This window comes from Ambystoma mexicanum, chromosome 6q (assembly GCF_040938575.1).
Source record: "Ambystoma mexicanum isolate Mex_15411 chromosome 6q, UKY_AmexF1_1, whole genome shotgun sequence".
Lineage (NCBI taxonomy): Eukaryota > Metazoa > Chordata > Amphibia > Caudata > Ambystomatidae > Ambystoma > Ambystoma mexicanum.
In genome coordinates, this window is record NC_090937.1 from 346,755,290 (window position 1) to 346,772,539 (window position 17,250).

General features: G+C 45.1%; 1 long non-coding RNA gene across 1 annotated transcript in view; it reads left to right on the top strand.

The window, feature by feature from the left end:
- Positions 1–17,250, top strand: part of LOC138516024 (uncharacterized) — a 250,544-nt gene that overhangs the window by 1,145 nt on the left and 232,149 nt on the right. The window lies entirely within an intron of this gene.

Below are 17,250 nucleotides of genomic sequence, written 5' to 3' on the forward strand. Positions count from 1 at the left end.
GCTGGATCCCGTCAACCAAGACAACCCACTCAGCCTAAACAACAACACAATGACTAACATCCACAAGCCCAACATTCCCATTGCACTGCACCACCTCTTCCCTCACTCTCACTCCCAATTCTCACGCCAGACTTTTCAGACTCAGATACCGCACCCTACCCATGCACACCAACACTAGCCCTATTCATGTAACACTCAGGAACCGTAGACTAGGAACTCGCACCACTGTCAAACTCTACCCTCACCAATTAAATGTGCACAACACTAGTCGCTGTACCTTGCCATCCCCCAACTTTAAAACCAAACTTCACCAGAGCAAATCTCAGAAGTCCACACCTAAAGCCACAAAACAATCACGACAAAATAATTTGTCGATGCCACACATTATAAATGTGCCCTGCTTAATGCCCGTTCTCTTACCGCACATGCCATTGAAGTCTACGACCTCATCTTAAGCCAGGACCTAGACATACTGGCCATTACTGAAACTTGGCTACACAAGGCTTCTGGTCCAGCTTTAGCACTAGCCTTTTGCCCTGGTTATTCTATCCTTAGACAGGATAGACTCACTAAAATAGGAGGGGGGGTTGCCTTGATTTTCAAAGAGGCACTTGCTTTCAGGCCTATACCCCACAGCTGGGAGGGTAATGCAGACATACTATCAGCTAAGCTATCCCTATCTACTAAAAACACCATAAACATGCACGTCATCTATAAACCACCAGGCCCTCTGGTGGATTTCCAACGACACATCATAGACTTACTTAGTGAAAATATAAACAAATCAACTAAAACCCTGCTCGTAGGCGACACCAACCTAGGATTTAGTGACCCCCTTGATAAAACCGCCACCTCACTATCCAAAGACCTTACAGATCTAGGTTTCACCCAGAAAATCACGACCCCCACCCATGTCAAAGGCCGCACCCTGGACTGGGTGGTTGACCACAACTGTGACTCCACCATTACATCTAACTCTGGTCACCCTTGGACAGACCATACTTGTATACAATTTACTATCCGCACAGCTCCCAACTCTAAAATCACCACTCCTGCTACTCTAGCTAGAAGTGCCAAAAAACTCACAGCAGACAACCTCCGGCCCTACCTCGACATCCCCTGCCTTGCACCTTCTTTCTCGCAGAACCCCAATGTCCTAGTAGATATTTTCAAGGACACAATAACTCATGCTGTCAACACTGTTGCCCCACTAGAAGAAAAAAAGGAAAAAAAGTCTTTACACTCAAATTCCTGGTTCACGGACGAGCTCCAACATCTACCTAACGACAAACGCCAGGTGCTAAAAAACTGGCAGACAAACCCCTGTGACACAGCTAAGGAAAGCTTTGAAAATAGTGCCAAAAAATCCAAAGAAGCCATCTTTATAGCCAAATCTGAAGCCTACAATAACAGAATATCTCATGCCAACTCCCAATCCAAAGAACTCTTCACTATCTTTAACAAACTCACAGACCTTCCGATCCGCACGGACGATATTATTAAAGATGAAGCATGGTGTAACAGCATACAAACCACCATGCTAAGTAAAATTGACATGCTTCAAAACAAAATTCGAAAACATTACCAAACGCTTCTCATTCAGAACAAAGATCAGCCAGCTCTGTCCCTGCCCAAAAGCAAACCTATCAACTTCCCCAAATTCGCATTTAAAGACATCTCTGAAACAGAAGTCATTGACATTCTTAAACATCTCAAACAATCGCAATGTATGGGCAATGTATGCCCCCCGAACATTATCAAGGATTGTGCCGAGCCACTGGCTCCTCTCCTTACCGCTTTCATTTACTCTTCTTTTAAATCAGGCATTGTCCCCAAAAGCCTTAAGGAGGCATGGGTACGCCCCCTTCTAAAAAAGCCTACCCTGGACCCATCCCAACCCAACAACTACCAGCCCACAACAGCTGTCCCATTTCTGCTCAAATTACTAGACAAATCCGCTCACGTCCAGATCCAACTCTATCTAGAAGCCAATTCCATCATAGGTAAAAGGCAGTCAGGTTTCCGCAAAGGGCACGTAACAGAAACTGCACTGTTAGATCTAAAAAAACAAATAACACAAATTCTAGACAATGGCAAGCCCGCCCTCCTCCTCCTTCTCGACCTTTCCGCTGCGTTCGATCTCGTGGATCACAAAACACTCACCACACACCCCACTCACGATGCTCACTTTTCTGAACATGCAGCTACCTGGATCACCTCATTCCTAGAAGGAAGAGCGATGAAAGTCTTTTCCCTCACAGCTAATGCTACTCTCACCATTATTCACTGTGGCGTTCCTCAGGGATCCTGTACTGCCCCTGCGCTCTATAATCTTTTCACTAAGCCTCTTTTTGATAAATTGGATGCACTTGGGATCGCATACACAAACTATGCTGATGAGACACAAGTGTACCTTCCTCTAACCGGTTCATACTCCCAAGATGCTTCCACCCTCCAACAAATCTACGCCACCATACAAGCTTGGATGGCCACCAATGGCCTCTGCCTTAACAGGGATAAGACTGAGATCCTTATCTTTGGCCAAAAATCTACTCTAGCCAACCTAGACTGTCTCTACACCAAATTCAATATCGATAACTGCATCATTCAAGTGCTATCATCGGTTAAGACGTTAGGGGTCCATCTCAATGTCACTCTGTCCATGAAAAAGCAAGTCAGTGCTATTGCTTCTGCCTCCGCCCTAAGCACTAAACTCATTAACGCCATCAGACCCTTCTTAACAAAGGACAACTGTCTCTCTATATACCTAGAGCCACCATAGGGGCAAAGCTTGATTACTGTAATGCACTACTTGTCGGCTCTTCCACAAACTCACTCAAAATAACGCATTTAGAGCAGCCCTTAGCATACCAAAAAGAGATCACATCTCTCAAGCAAGAAAATCTACCCACTGGCTCCGAGTCAAAGACCGAATCACATTTAAAATTCTTAAAACTACACACAACTGCATCAACCTTACGGCACCCTCCTACCTCTCAGACACGCTATCTAGACCCACATCAACTAGACCTACTAGAACATGCTACTCTAACCAACTCACTATCCTACGCATCCACAGAACCAAAGCAGGAGGAATAGGCTTCCCATATCTAGCCCCTAAGCTATGTAATGCGCTCCTCATTGCACTCAGGGCAGAAACATCCCTCTTCGCATTTCGTAAAAAGCTGAAAATTGCTCTCTTTAATTAAACTTGTTCTGATCCGATGGATCTTACCCTTTACCTAATGCGATATAAACTGTCTGTTCCTCAATGAGTATTTTTGTGCCTGCTCTTGCCAAATATGTAACTAAACTGTTCTTCTGCTATCAATGTAACAAAGTTGTGACCTCTTTGTACTGCCACCTTGTAACGAAGTTGTCACCCCCACTGTAACAAGCGCCACGATGCTCCCGAGCTGATGTGTGCTATACAAATCCGAATAGATAAATAAATAAAGAGACAGTATGGAGGATCAGACCGGAGCGGGCTCGCAGGCTCTGGTGGAGCAGGGAGCACAGACTGGCAGGATCTGGGAGTCCACCATCCAGAAGACCGAGAAATGACGAAAGACAAAGACAAACCCAACTGAGCAGGACACCAGAAGAAGATGGATGTCTACACAATGGGAGGAGCCACTGGACAATCGTACCCGGGGAGTGAAGAAAGTAATAAAGAAGGTACAAAGACAGCAACACAAGAAATCCTACTGGCAGAGAATAGACTTGGTGGACGTGGACATGGGACTTCTGAGACAGGACTTAAAGAACATTTCCACCAGAGTCTAAGAAGCATAAGGCCTGATATCAGAAGTGGAGGACACCGTGGCACAGCTACAGCTGTACACCCACCGGCTGCTCAAAAGAACAGAGGTGCTTGAGAGCAGGATGGAGGAAGCGGAGGGACACTCGCGCCAGAACAATGTGCGAGTGAGTGGATTGCCGGAAAAAAGCTGAGGGACCCTCCATGGAATTGTTCTTCGAGCAGCTACTCCAAGAATGGATGGGCACCCAAGGACTGTCAAAATTCTTCTCGGTGGAGAGAGCCCACAGGGTGCCCAGAAGAGAACCACGACCCGGAAGTCTGCCAAGACAAGTGATCGCCAGACTACTAAACTATAGAGACAGGGACGCAGTCCTCCAAATGGCAAGGAGAAAGGGGCCTCCAACACACAACTGAATAGCAATAGCAATTTATCCAGACTTCACCAGAGTGGTTCAGAAGGCCAGACATACATTTGAAGCTACCAAAAGGAATCTCAGGGAAAAAGGGATAAGATACGCAATGATGTATCCGGCTACACTGCGAGTCTGCAGATCTATAGGAGTTTGCTTTTTCAACAAGCCCTCGGAAGCATTGGAAAGGGCAGAAATGCAGCCGGAACAGGCAGGCAGGCCGTAACAGGAGACTCCAGCCAAGAGCAGACATGGTCTGACGGGGCAATTGAGCCAAGGAGATTCTGAAGAGAAATAGCACAGGGGGAGGCGCAGGTAGCGGTAGGATGAAAGACAGGTATGGGGCATCTCATAAAAGTCCGGAACTGAACATGAACTTAAACCCGAATAGAGTGGTAGCGGTACGGCGATGGGAGTAAGGGCAGAGTGACCATTTTGCAGGGCCCCCACACAAAACCCGTCTCCCGGCTCAGTGGTTTAGATGTTACGGGATGACAGATGCTTGTAATTTGGGATAAGTATGGGTTGGGACTGGGGAAGGGGCAGTAAGGGGGAGAGTTGGGACTGGGAGTTATGGTTGCAAATGCTCAATGTGGGTGGGAACCATCTACCTGTGGTCATAAGGAATCAACAATGGGGCACAGGCATCAAGGGAATGGACAGTCAAAGAACAGAAGGGAATGGGAGGTAAGACAGTAAAGTGCCTAACATGGAATGTAAACAGCATGTTGGATAAAATCAAGAGAGGGTTGGTCATGCGATATATTAAAGAGAACAAAGCGGAGATAATCTTATTACAAGAGACCCACCGCTTGGGCTTGGTCTACCGTGTCCTGGGGAGGCGGCAATACAAAGTGGTGGAACGTGGGGGCTACCACCGGGGATCACAAGGGGTTGCAATATTAATACACAAATATCTGCCCCTTCAGGTCACAAAGGTTACAAGGGATCATAGGGGGAGGTATCTGGGGGTCGCTGGGGAACTGTGGGGGGAATCAGTCCTGTTAGTTAGCATCTATTCACCACAAACCCTCCAGGTGGAACTCTTAATGGACACCCAAACCTTGCTAGCAACTCAGAGAGCCGAGGTTAACATTGGCCGAAATTGAGACGGGTCCCGCCACCGGAGGGTGGGGGTAATACAAGACTGGTGTCCTTCCTCATGGCATTTGGACTCGGAGATGTATGGAGGGACCTCCACCCAGAGAAAACACACTTTTCATACTATTCAGGGGCCCACAACTCAATCACGGCTCAATGATATACTAATGCCCTGCACAATGTCCGGGAGAGTGAGGAAGGCGAGGTACTTGCCCAGGGGGCTGTCGGACCATGCCCCACTACAAATGGTATTGGAAGGGAAAGCTGGGGCGGGAACGGGACAATTGAGGCTCAATGCATATCACTTGGGGAATGAGGAGGAGAGAAAAGCATTGGTGGACAGTGCCAAGGAATACTTTGAACAAAACGTGGGATTGGTAGACAGTCAGAACAATGATATGGGAGGCATATAAAACAGTTCTTAGAGGGACCGCTCAAACTATGTTAGGGTTCCTTCACAGGAAAAGGCGAGCTAATATGAGGAGGAAGTAGAAGAAGCTGAGAAACTTCACACACAGGCCCCAAAAGATGACAACAGGAGAGTACTTTGATTCGGTCGGATGGGAATTTCTGTAGGCAGTGATGCAAAGAATGCTTTTGGGCCCGGAATATATGAGGTAGTTGCACCTATTATACGGGAATCCACTGGCCAGGGTCAGAGTGAATGGCCATACGTCGAAAACGTTCCCACTGTAGAGAGAGACCCGACAGGGATGCCCACTACGCCCCCCTGTTATTTTTTACTTCCAATAGAACCACTAGTGCAAGTCTTTCACACAGACCCAAATATTCATGGTTTCACGTGGCCGGGAGGGTGGGAAGATAGACTATCCCTATATTCTTTAAAGCTAATTTTGTATGCATGGGCTGTGAGACCAACCAACTGAAATTAAAATATACTCCAAATGACTGTCTCAACATCAGTCTCTGACTTTGACCATTCAGTCACCTCCCAAGTAACTAACCTCAGATTGACTAATACATCCACCTTGTTAGTGGGAGACATGAACAGATGGAGAGAGAATTTGGGAGACAAAGAGGCACTATCACTGGAAAATACCATGAAGAACATGGGATTTCCAGTATTTAATAATGAACCCACAACCCCCCAAGGGAACCAGCTAGACTGGGTTTTTACCAACAATCTGAAATCCCAAAATGTAATCCCAGTGGCATGCGTTTGGTCAGACCACTATCTGGTTACTTTTGAGATACAGCTCAATAATTCTATCAAACAAACCGAGAATCCCCAAATCAAGGTTTGGAGTAGAAATTTCAACATTTTAGGCCCAGATTTACTGAAACAATGCTTACAGAAGATCTCAAAGTCTTTTCATGAAAAAAAAGACTGGGAGAGCATGCTGCAGAAGTATAATAAACATATGCAGGCCTCGGTGGATGAATATTCCCCATTGAAAGTAAAATTGTAGAGAACAAATACTAACCACTGTAAGTGGTATAATAGAGATATAAATAAACTTAAACAGGAAAAACAAGTCAAAGAAAGAAAATGGTGTCAGAATCCAACCCTGGAAAATAAAGGTAACTGAAAACGCTCAGATTACAGTTATAGGAAAGGAGTCAAAGAAGCTAAGAAAAACTACTATAACAGAGAAATAGTGGCAGCCTCAAATACTTCCAGCTAAATTTTCGAGGTACTTAAAGGGATTGAAAAACCTAAGATGCTCTCACCTCCTCATATACCCACCAAGGAAGACTGTGATAAGGTTCAAGAAGCTTTTGCTGCCAAGATCCAGAAAGCCAGAAATAATATCATCACGGCTAGAGCAGGTGGAGATACATTAGCTCTCCCAGGAGACAACCCAAAATCAGAAGAAAGGGAGAATTTTAGTTTCTCATCTATCTCAGAGGAAGAATTATGTCTGGTAATGTCTAAAATAAAACCAACCTCATGTGCAAAGAATATTCTGCCCACAAAAATCATTTTGGACCATAAAGAACTTTTCTTTCCAGTCCTGACTAGGATGGTCAACCCATCTTTTAGTGAGGGTGTTGTGCCAAAGGAGATTAAGGATGTGACAATAACACTGTTAGTAAAAAAAGCGGGCCTGGATCCTAAAAAGCCAAGTAACTTACGACCCATCACCAACAAAACATGTGGAAGCTCTAAAGATACTGCACGAAGAACAATCAGGTTTTTGGGCCTCCCATAGCACGGAATCTGCCATGCTGGATCTCCAGACCCACATGCTGGATTTGGTAGATTAAGGTAAAACCGGGATTCTCATGCTACTGGACCTCAGCGCAGCTTTCAACCTGGTGGATCATCAGCTTCTACAAGTAGCGCTAGACAAAATAGCAGGATGCTCCCCAAAGGCTCTGGCATGGCTGGCCTCATTTTTGAAGGACCGGAGAGCAAGAGTACACTGGGTTGATAAATTCTCTGAGGCTGCCCCTATTATTTTTGGAGTCCCTCAGCGAGCAAGTTTATCCCCCTTATTGTTTAATCTCTATTTGAGAAGCCTCTGTGATCTCTTAGAAAACATCAGCATATTTTTCACGAATTACGCCGATGATACACAGCTAATTTTCGAACTCAAAGGCGACCATACCATTGATAGCGCAAAAATAGCAGAGGTTTATAACATCATAGACATCTGGATGCAACATCATTGGATGTGTCTTAATAACACAAAGACCGAACTGGTGATTTTTTTGGATCACGACAGGCCAGATCCAAGCTTGGGGCGGAATATAAAGCCTTTACCATCAAAGAGGCTAATATCCCGGTAATGCCTCAAGTTAAAACACTCGGGATGATGGTTGAAGCATCAGTGAGCTCAGAAGTAAAGGTCAACTACCTGCACAAAAACAATGCCTACTACCTGCGCCTACTGAGAGCTATAAGACCATACATCAATGAAGAGAATACAGCCACCATCGCGAGAGCAATCATACTGTCATGCCTAGACTCTGGCAACGCCCTCTTACTTGGAGCCACCTAAAGGGAATTGGAAAGGTGCCAAATAATGGAAAACGATGCAATTTGTATAGTTAAGAGAATCAAAAACAGAACATATATCAACAGGCAGCAGAGCTCTACACTGGCTTAGAGTGGAAGATGGAGTCAAATTTAAAGCTATGACGATAGTTCAAAGATGCCTATTTGGAGAGGCCCTGAGTTACTTTAAAAAATAATTCTCTTTCTACACACCTCGGTGATGCCTAAAATCAGCTGATACAGGCTTACTGAATACACTCTGTGTAAATCGTGCACTAGGACGAGGTAGATATTTTCCGGTAAAGCCAGCACAACATTGGAACAAACTGCCAACCGCCCTTCGGCAAGAGGAGAATTATCCAAGGTTCAGGAAATCTATGAAAACTTTCTTGTTTCAATAAAACTCGTCATTAAAGGCAACCTTTCCTTTATCAGGTCGGGTCTAACTGTTAATTAAGATCAAAATGTGAATTTGTTTATCGGCTCGCAGCGCCCTGATGCCTGCAGACTTTCGGCGCGTTAGAAGTATACACATAACATAACATAACATGCAGATTATGTCCTGGTGTATCTGGGGGAGCCTGAGAGATCAGGTCCGAGGGTTATCCAGTTACTACAGGAATATCAAGATTTACTGGGGGAAGTCTGTGATAATGCTGGTCAAAGGTGGAAGAGAGCCAGTACCAGCGGGGTGTCCACTTCGAGTAGAAATGGAAGGGTTCAAATACTTGGGGATCGAGGTGCAGAGACATGCAGGGTCCTACATTGCAAAGAAATTGGACCTGATCATAACTAGACTAAGAGACGACGCAAAACATTGGGCTACCTTGCCGGTGACTCTGTTGGGGCGAGTCAATCTACTTAAAATGTTGGCGCTCCCTCGATTACTATACGTACTACAGAATGCCCTGGTGCGCATTACCAATAACCAATTCAAGCAAATCAATGCACTTATGAGGGAGGTGATATGGAGGGGGGGACCTTCGCAGATCGCCTTGACAGTCTTGACTAGGTTGGTATGGGACGAAGGAACTGGGTCTCCCTAACGTAAAAATGTATTACTGGGCGGCACAGCTAGTGGTGGCCAACAAATGGGTATATGGCGGGAGGGATCTCACACAAACAAGACTGGAGCTAGAGATCAAAAGAAACACAGACCCACTTCAGGTGTTCTACAGGGTCGCAGGATGGAGGTCGCTGCCCCGGCAGGGCGGGAACCAGTCCTGATAAGGGAAGAAGCCAACCGTGGAATTGGATGGGGAGGGAAATTCACAAGAGCACAGCCACTATGAAACAACGCACAGCTGGGGGAGATTCAGAATCTGGGAAACCAGACTAGGTGGGCAAGGGTGGAGATAACACAGGTGGGAGAGGTGTCCCTTCCCAGGCACTCTGCACGGCACTGGCTTCTCATTTCATCTCTAAAACTCAGGACATCCTGTCCTTTCTTTCCTCCTCTCCCCATCCTCCCTCTACTCCCTGCTCTTCCTCTGGCCCTTCTACGGCCACTTCTCCTCCCTCCTTCTCTGCATTTCCCCTGTTTTCCCCAGATGATGTTTCTAGACAAGTCCGATCTATGAAAGTCTAGTCAAAACAGGCCCATCCCTGTTCCTCCAAAACTATCAAGGACCACATTGACTCCCTGGCTCCTGCTCTGGCCAACTTCTGCCACCACTCCTTCGCCTCTGGAGTCTTCCCTTCCCCCGTAGCACTCCCTTGTGCACCTTCTTCTTAAGAAACCCTCTGCCGACCTGTTCTGCCCGGCTAACTATCACCCAATCTCCATCACTCCCTTCCTGGGCAAACTATTGGAAAATGTGTCCATCTCCCAGCTAAATCTTCACACTGAATCTGTTGGTTGTCTCCATGATCATCAGTCTGGCTTCAGAGCAGCCAGAAGCATGGAAACTGCTCTCCTGAACATCCGTGAAGACCTACTCTCCAACTTTGATTCCAACACCCCTTGCATCCTCATTTTACTTGATCTCTCTTCTACTTTTGACACGTGTCCATAACTTTCACAGGGGGCAAGATGGTGGTACTGCGTCTCCCTCAGAACCAAAGTAGACAAGGAACCCCTGAGGACCTAAAAAGAAATATAGCAAGGTCACTATGTTAGATCTTTAACTAAACATAAACACCATGACCTTTACTAATTTGTCAAACTTAATCTAGCACCAAAGAAACAACCTTGTGACACCTCCACTAATAACAGAATATATACGACACCATTACCAGAGTCATATCAAAATATTGTGACTAATTTCTCTATCAAGTAGGTGTAGTGCTACCCCTAGCCAGTGGACTCACCCTTAGAAATTTAGGGGCTTCTCATCCAAAATGATGGGAACCCAAGTCCCTCTTAAAGGTACACTTCTACATACCTGGTGCACACTGCGTTCAGCACATGACTTGGAACCTACAAGAGGGTACGATTCATCAAGGGGACTGTGCCAAAATGACTTGTACAGATAAATGAAAGCAATAGTCCTCCAGAATATAGGTTGGAAAAGAAACATACCTATAATGTTAGAACAACCAAGTTAACGAGGGGGTTGGTGGTTCACAATGAACCCTATCTTTTTTTAGATGATGAAACATACAAAACTAACTTTAGTTACATATCCTCCAAATGTAGCCAGGATCTGATGGTACTCACAATGTCAACAGCACAACGAATTGGGGCAACAATACAGAGAGACTTGGATGTAGAGGAACTTAAGTTACGAAACAATGCAGCGATTAACAAAGCAGAGGATACATTAAGAGAAATAACCAGCCAATTTGAAGCTTTTAAAGCAACCACACTCGAGAAAGACAAAAAACATAATAGGGACATACAGGAGTACCAAGTTGAAAAAATCTACCCGTATCTAGTGGTGAACTTTCTGGAAATACGATACGAAATACAGAGAGGACCCCGTATACTTTGAATAGTCAGGGAGGTCCCAGGAGATGTGTTACCTTCTCTGACATGAGTACTGATTCACCCAGGGAAGACCCATATGATTATGGTTATGAGCAATATCAGCGGTCAAGAAGTAAGAGGTCTTTTTTAGGCAGAGGTTTCCCTCAAGACCAAACATGGGATTCCTTCAACCCAGAATTCCCCCCGTGGGGGGCAAGAGACAGCAGAGGCCTCGCAGGAGGACTTACAACAGATAGACAGGGGGGAACTGACAACACATGAGAATGAGCAAAGTATGATAATACCCAGATTCAATCGGGCATAGCTGTAACGCTCACCTGGCTCCCACGGAGGCGCTGGTCTGGTCTGGGTTGCTGTGGCCTCTTCAAGCGTGATGCGCAGAATTCAGACCACCGATTGAACAGGACCCCCAAATCTTGCTTGTCTGGCCCGTAGGAATATCCTTCTGCAGATGAGAAAGGGGATTAACTGTCTGCTGAATAGTGTGCTTGCTCCCCCCTTTCCCTCTTCGTTCTTCTCTGACTTCCTCCAAAACCCCCGGTTTAAGCTCACCTTATGGTTTGGAAGGATGAACTCTCCATCCTGCTTCTGGTGCAGGGGCGCGCGTTCGTCCAGTTACTTCACTGGTTTTCAGAATGGCGCTGGCCAATCCACTTGACTTTTCTGAGCGATACGCCGTAAGTATGAAGATGCAAAAGTTCAAGTGTGAGCCTCCTTTTATGTTGTTTTTCCTAACCTGTGATCTGTCCTTTATTTCAGGTGCAGAACAAAGGCGATGCGTTGAGGGGTTAAATTGCCGGTGGTAAAATAAGGTGAGTTAGTGCTGGGGGCGACCCCTCTAAATGTCTTTATAATTCCCCAGTAATGTCTTTTGTCCTTTCCCCATAGGGGCCGGGGTGCGGTACCTGCCAAAGATGCGGCGCCGACCCGAGATGTGGAATGGTTCACCAAGAAAAGCCGGTAAGTAAAATGGCTGAAAATTCGGCTTTCCTCTTGTGTTCCCTTGCTCACCTTTTGTCTCTTCTTCTCTCCCCTAGGTGCAGAGATGTGGCGACCGGTGCTGAGAGCCGCGATGGAGCCGGGCGGCGTCTCGGGAACAGGTGAGTGAAGCACGGCGCTGCAGCGAGCAACGCAGTGCTTTTAAATGGAAGTCTTCCTTCAGGAATGTTGGCGTGAAGATTCCGGATGCAGGTAAGAAGGTTGAATAAGTTCTTGGTTTTCACCTTTCTCTTCTCTTCTTTCCTTACAGGTGTTCCAGGTTCGAGCCTGGCTGGAGTCCAGGTGCAGGAGCAGACACGGTGAGCGTTCAGCTGCTGGGATGCAGAACAACGCGAAGCACTTGTGGCTGTCCGGGCGTGGCTTAAATAGCCTTGGAAGAAAGTTCCAGGTGAGTATTCTTCCACAGCCCCACCCAAGTAACAAAATAGTTCCTTCAGAAAAATATTCCCTCCTAAGCCTCATTTGGCTTGGTTCTTCATGCAGCATGGTCTGCATCAGGTGAGTGTGCAGCATGGTCTGCTTCAGGTAAGTGCACCAAACACTTCCCCTTATGAGCCTGGCGCCTATGGCGCCAGGACTGATGTCCAACATGAGCCTGGTGCCAACGGCGCCAGGACAGAGTCCAAAGAGCCCCTATAAAGGGCCACTGGACTTTTACCCGGGGGCGTGATGCCTGCTCCCGGGGGTGCTGGGCCTGGCCTGGTGCTCCGGGGGTAGGCATCATGACAATAGCTCTAACTCCAGCCCAATTACAAGTTCTATCTAAGGGGTTGTCATTTGTCCCCACTGGTTTATGTCAGAAATAGAACTAAAAATGTTTTTTTTAGAAAAAGACTCAAATGCTTCTTCCAAGACCAGGAACCACGGGATAAAGTAGATGACACTGGTCTATGTGTTCCATCTTCCTTTACTCCAATGGACAGTGAAATTCCTAAAGAGCTAATTTTCTTTGAGAATTGTGTCTGTGGTGACTTAAAACGGCTCAGAACCCAAAAACATCATATTAGACAATGTATATGATGCCGAAGGGAGGCTCTCGAAACACTCACGCCAGATCAAAGACTGACCATAAAACCAGCAGATAACAGAGGTGGAGTAGTGGTATTTAATAATGCCCAGTATAACAACATGGTCCTAGAACTATTGGAGGATGAAGAAAGTTATCAGACCCTAAAATGTGATTTCTCACCCAAGATAAAACAAGAAATACTAGAAACTATCCAATTTGGGGTAGATAAATGGAATACAAAAGATTAATTTGAATTATAGGACCACTCTGAACAATGAAAACCCATGTTCTATGCTCTCCCCAAAATTCATAAGGATGCATCCAAACCTCTGGGCAGACCCATAGTGTCTGGTTGTGGCTCCATCCTGGAGCATCTATGTAAGTTTGTGGACATGTTCTTACAACCAATTATCAAGGAAACCCTGATTTACATTAAGGACATGAAGGCAACAATTAAAATCTTTGAGGGCCAGGAGTTTGAATTCCAGTTTCCTGGTCACCATGGACATGAAATCGCTCAATACCGCAAAAAAAAGAGTACCAGGCGACTTGATGAGCATAGCATTAAGAAAAACCTTTTTCCAGTATGCCAATCAGTTCTACCTACAGATATGAGGGAGAGACAAAAGTGCAGTATTTGCGCCAAGCCTAAAAATACATTTATGGCATCATTTGAACAAGAATATTTACTCTCTGACAACAACCCATTTAAATCCCAAATCACCAACTGGTTCCGTTGTAAAGAGGACATTGTCTTCATTTGGACAGGGACTAAGGAATGCCTTTTCAACTTGTTCCACTGGTTGAATGTATGCCATTGAACCATCAAGTTCACAATAGAGTTTGACCATCATCAAATACATTTTCTGGACATGATCATAAAGACGGGAGGAGGCCACTTGAGTTGCTTGTTGTACAAAACAACGACAGATAGGACACCAACTCAACTTCTCCAGCTTCCATCCGAGGACCCTCAAGGAGAATCTGCCCTTTGGTCAGTTTTTGCATCTCATATGTAACTGTATCTCATTAGATGACTACTATGAATACGCAAACATCCTGAGTAGGAATCTAAAACAAAGAGGATACCCTAAGAAACTGATATCACATTTTAAGAAAAGGGCTAGGTTTACACTGAGAAAAGCCCTGTTGAAACCGAAGGTCCAGAGAGATACAGAAAATAGACTAACCTGTGTAACTACATATAACACAAATTCCTATGACGTTAAAAAGATGATAAGGAAATACTGGACTATGGTCTATGCCGAATATTTTGCTACCCCTTTTTGCCTTCAAGAGAATTTGAAGGACAACTTGGTCCACTGAAGGCCTAAACAGGATAAGGCTACCAGCTTGAATTGGGAATTACTCCCCATAAGGGGCACTTCCTCTGTGGTAACTGCAAGGTATGTAGGTTAACCAAGAAGCTTCAATCCTTTAAAATCAAGGAATGTGGCATATTGATTACAGTGTCCATGTGGACCTCGGTATGTAGGCCAGACAACCAGAGCGGTCCATACCCGGATCAATGAACACAGCTCAAGGATCCGATGCAGTAACACCTCTGCCCCATTAGTCTCTCACTTCATTGAGTACCAGCACTGGGCAGATGATCTGCTCTGGTGGGTGCTGGACATTGTCAAACAAGTGAAGAATCCGCAAAGACTACTCCTGAAAAAGGAGGCACAATGGATACATCGCCTTACCATTCTAGAAGCAGGCCTCAATGAAGAAATGCCAAACTATTTAAATTTGTTACATTGAGTTGCACATAGGGCAACCTTCTGGCCCTCTTTTCATAGTAGGCAGCCTTTTCAACTAGTTTGTACATCGAGGAAGGACTAGTTATCTCTCCCTCACTCTATGTACCTTGTAATATAAGCCATCCGATGTTAGGCTCAGGCTGCCCCTCTCACATATAGGGCCTGTCTCAGGTTCTGGTCCCTAATAGTATATAGGGACGTGTAGAGGGCTCCACTATAGCCACACTATTTGGTAATTGCATCTTAAACAGTCTTTGCTTAGCCTTTGTGCCTCTATTACCCTACTTTTATATGCATTATTTGACTTAGGCAGTGGCTCCTTATCAGCATTTTAGGATCTGCACAGGCCCTTATTGTTTCCACTAACCAAGAGGTGATATCTGCCTACCCAGCCAGGCACTTCAGGTTCCCATTTAGGATGCACTCTTCTAAAAAGCACCGGACATAGATATAGGGCCTACAATACACGGATAGGTTGGCTTATGCACTTTTGCGTCTATAACAGTGTACTCTATGACGCCAGCAAATATGAATTCGGGAATCATGCCTGACCTTTAATATTAGGCTACATCTAATATGGTGCTCAGATTAGTTTAAGTGTCGGGGGACCTCGCACTCACTTTCCCCACCCAGACGTACTTTTGCAAGACTAGATGTCCCCCGATTTGTCCGCATCGCAAACGGTTACCATAGGCAACCGACACATAGTGGGGAATCAGTTCACACAGCAGGTTAGTGTGATTTCACATATAGGGGACATCGCCCCGTTATAACCTCAGCATGTATTGACATTACTAAGTAGTCATGTTTTTTTTTCTATGCCTCTTCTTACTAAACCACGAAATCAGAGGAAGAAGGCCCCTGTGTGCAGATGTGTGCAGTATCCCTGTCAACCAACACAAAGCCAACTGGCACCCCCGTATAGCACTCCATTAAAATGTGAGTTTTCTTTTACACTGTCGCCTTATTTTACCACTTACAAGCTGCTTTGTACATTTAATATAAAACTATAGCCCCGGCACCTCTGACTATTTTCAATAGAATCGCTGGGAAGCAGTTCATACGGTGCTGCTTTTCGAGAAGTAACAAGAGGCACCTAGATGCTTGTGGGGTGAACTGGGTATGTAGAAATGCACATTAGAAGAGAGACTTTGGTTCACATCATTTTGGAGGAACATCCCCTAAACTATCTAAGGGTGTGTCCACTGGCTAGAGGTGGCAACTCACCGATTTGTTAGTTCAATTAATCACAATATGTTGATAGACTCTGGTAATGGTGTCCTATATATACTTTTATTGGTGGAGGTGTCATAAGGGTGTTTCTTTGTTGCTAGATTAAGTTTTACAAATTAGTAAAGGTCATGGTGTTTACATTTAGTTAAAGATCTAACATAGATATCTTACTATATTTTTGTATTGGTCCTCAGGGGTTCCTTTCTACTTTGGTCCTGAGGAAGGCAGAATACCACCATCTTGCCACCGAAACATAAGCCCCCCTGTGAAACAGTTATGGACACAGCTGCACTGCTGCACAGTTATAATTACTAGTACTGCGCTCTACATTGACCCCTGAACCCATGATTCGACTCATGTGGCCTTTTTAGTAGTTGAGTCAAATGTTTAGTCAGATAGCAATGATTTTAGTGAAATTTCACAGACTGTAAGCTTTGAAAAAACGGTTTGTTCCCCCTTCCGCTGCCTGACTGACATATCTCCATTTTGTGAACCAATTATGTGTTTTTCATACATGTCCACTTTTTGTTTAATATATTCATTGTGTTACTCTCAAAATATGTATGTGTTTGTCTATTTGTCTGAAGACATGATATATGTCTGAGGCCTCACCAGCAAAAATGTTCAACGTTGGATCCCCTCTGTCGGGCTCAAATCCTTTTCATAAACAAAAAAAAGGTTCAACATTGGATCCCCCCTGCTGGGCTTCGACCCCTTTTATACAAGGTTCAATTAATCTCCCTCAGCTGGGCCCCGACCAATTTGCATTTACTATCAAAGCCTTTCAAATGTGCACAGGATTTAGCTGGACCCGTTGCATGACCACCTCGATCTCAATATTTCTCTCACACTTATCCTCGGATGGATACCTAACAGAGACTTTTGAATGAGCACCCATCTGGTGCCGGACCACTCTGTGTGTGGTATCTTTTCCTTGGTTAACCCAAAGTTAAGTTACAAAGTTCAACTTATTTCTTTTGGCTTTCAATTGTATTTGTGTTGATTTTTCAAAATGCTGCACACACTGCTCTCTTTATACAATATTGGTGCTTGCAACCTTGGTTCAAGACACAAACTGGTT